We start from the raw sequence: 3,109 nt of genomic DNA on the forward strand, positions 1-3,109 counted from the left end.
TTTTTAATTGTTTGATTTTAATTAATTATAAAATTTGTTCCCGATTGTATCAAAATTTTCATACAGTTATTTGCAGATTTCAGAATAAATGCATTTATTCGTTGTTATCAGATTTTTTAAGAATCAATACTACAAACTTGATCCAGTTTTCAAATATTCAATAATATATTGTATATTATTGAAAATTTTTTTAATTGTCTGATTTACCTGAATAATTTTTTGCATATTGTATACAAAGCTCTGCAAGAAATACTTTACAGGTAGTTTCAAAATATATGTATTTTTCATTTTTATCAAATTTTTAAAAGGTTGGTGGTACCTAATTAATTTTTGCATTTTTACCGAATTTTCTAAAATCTAGTAAAAAAAATAATTTAACAAAAAATTGACATTATGCATATTTTAATTGTTTGATTTAAGTCATGCGAAATTTTTGCTGCAGATTGTAAATAAATTCTGGAAAAAAAATGTTATTTGTGGATTTTTCTGATTTCTGAATAGATGTTGGAATGTAGACATAATGTGATAATCACTTTATCACTTTATCATTTCGATAAGGGTTAAATATGTTATTAGTCCCTATAAATATTTCAATTTTGACTTTTAGTCTCTATTAAAAATATTGATTTTTAGTTTCTATAGAATTACTTTTACACGCAACTTTAGTCTCTGTAAAGAATTAAAACCGCGTACAAAAATAATTTTATAAAAATTAAAAATTAATATTTTTTTATAAGGATTAAAAGTCAAATGTGATAATTTTATAATATTTAATCTTTCATTAATTATGATTTTCCCACATGACTAAGTTATATCCATATTATTTAGGATGAAAGACTAAGATATCTTTTCTTAATTGTGTGGGGAAATCTAAGGCACACGTAAATTTTGGCCTAGGAAATATCTTACTAAATTTTTAATCAGTTGAGTTATGGTAAAAGTCTCTCAAGCGTGAGAAGGTAACAATGAATTATAGGGTGAATTAAAATAATTATTTTCTATTATTTCTACTATCTCTCTCTAACAATTTTGTTAAAACTTATTTTTATATTAAACCAACGATTAAAAATGTTAAAAATAATTTCAACACAATTCAAACCATTTTTGGTCACATCTTTAATATGTATCATCATTTATTCTCTCCATCTCGAAGGAGAAACAATTCTTATATGGACACAACCATATACATAGATTTACACACAACCAATTATATTTTTTATTAATTAAAAAACTAAAATAAAATTATTTCTCTCTATTAAACTAACCACCCTCTATGATAGTAATTAAAAACGGAAATAATTTTTTTTAATAAATATCAATTTTCTCACTTTTAATTAGTTATGCCTAAAAATATGGATTTAGGTTCGTATCCATGCAAGTATTTTTCATTGAAGAAGTGTGTTGAAATTTTAATATAATATGATTAATTAGGATCCTTGGAAATTATGAAGGTATTGCAATCTAATTTTAATTATACCTCTCAAAATTTGCTTGTTTCAAACGTTTCGTTTATAATAAAGATGTTTATATTCTGAAGTAAGAAAAAACTCAAGTTCAACCTTTGGTGCATGTGTAGTAAATTATGTAATTTTAAAATAGAACAAACAATTTCTTGTGCGTGTGAAAATATAGAAATTAAGAGTTTAATTATAACAAGGAATAAGAGAGAAACTTGAAATAATGTATTCCTGAAATATTAGAATGAATTCTAACAACCATCAAGAGACATTTGAAGAAATGTAATTTTTCACAGTATAAAATAAATATATAAATGTATACTTCAAAATGCATAAGATCAGAGAACATATGGCACAAATTCTTAAGTTTGTTAGTGTCATAATTATTTTTCTTTTCGAATTCGTTGTTGTAATGGATGGTATCATTGTAACAGATGGTAAATTCAATTTTTCAATTTATTTTCAAAAATTATTTTAATTTTAGGGTTAAATATGTTGGTGGTCCTCCTAAATATTTTATAATTTTTTTTTAGTCTTTTACTTTTTTTTTTTCAAAGATTGGTTCTCTTAAATATTTTCATCCATATTTTTAGCTGCTCCTGCAAATATTGTCGCTAATTCAGACGTTAAATAGTAAATTGTCACTAAACTGTCGCTAAAATTGTCGTTAATTTTGTCAATAAATTGTAAAAATTATCATTAAATTGTAGGAGAGACTAAAAATATAGATGAAAAATTTTAAAAAGACTATTTTTCAAAAACTAAAACTAAAATATAAATATTTATGAGGACCACAAAATATTTAATCGTTAATTTCATATACAATGTTTCATTATTTATTATTATTATTATTATTATTATTATTATTATTATTATTATTATTATTATTATTATTATTATTATTATTATTATTATTATTATTAATTTGACATCACACAGGAGCTGTTAAATGCTGGTCTGATGGAGAATGTCGTAAAGCAATGCCGGATTGCACTCTTCCTAAACGTCCAAGGTGTATATCAGGGATATGTCATTGTGTGTCATAGTAGGAATAAAGTTCAAAAATAATTTCATGTATTTGCAACTCTAATATTGATGCTTTTTAATTCTCTCAAAGTTCAATCTATTTCTATTTTATCTGAACCTTAAAATAAATTTGATCACTTTTAGAAATTAAAATATCCACTTTGTTATGATAAATTAAATGTGATGAAATATCTATATTATTTAGAAACAAATAACAAATAATTCTATACAACTTCTTACTCTCTTTAACTCTACTACTTTAAATGAATACACTAGACCTGTATATAATCGAGAAAAATGCATATAAACCTTCTGCATTACTACGAAAATGAGCTTTAACTTCCAGTTGAATTAGAACTTTTGCTTCAGTTGGATGGGAGAGGTAATATTGGGTGTAACGGAAAATGCGCGATTCTTTTCCCAGACAACTGCGAATGGAATTGAAAAGTGAATTTGGTTATGGGTTTGATTTCTAATAATAACATTTTTAAGATGACACGTTAGACTTTTTTCCTCGATTGAAAGTTTCAATAACAGTCAAATAGAACGCCCCACTTTTTCTCTCGATTGAAACTTTTAATCGAGAGAATAAGTGTTACGGAATCACTTTTTCTCACGGTGACAAA

The 3,109-nt window shown here is 24.5% G+C and overlaps 1 long non-coding RNA gene across 1 annotated transcript; it reads left to right on the top strand.

Annotated features, from left to right (window-relative positions):
• Positions 1-565: 565 nt before the first annotated feature.
• LOC131598948 (uncharacterized) lies at positions 566-2,612 on the top strand. The gene is made up of 2 exons (XR_009282449.1): positions 566-1,894; positions 2,397-2,612. It is a non-coding gene; the product is annotated as an uncharacterized LOC131598948 (long non-coding RNA).
• The last annotated feature ends 497 nt before the right edge of the window (positions 2,613-3,109 follow it).

This window comes from Vicia villosa, linkage group LG4, assembly GCF_029867415.1.
Source record: "Vicia villosa cultivar HV-30 ecotype Madison, WI linkage group LG4, Vvil1.0, whole genome shotgun sequence".
Classification (NCBI taxonomy): domain Eukaryota; kingdom Viridiplantae; phylum Streptophyta; class Magnoliopsida; order Fabales; family Fabaceae; genus Vicia; species Vicia villosa.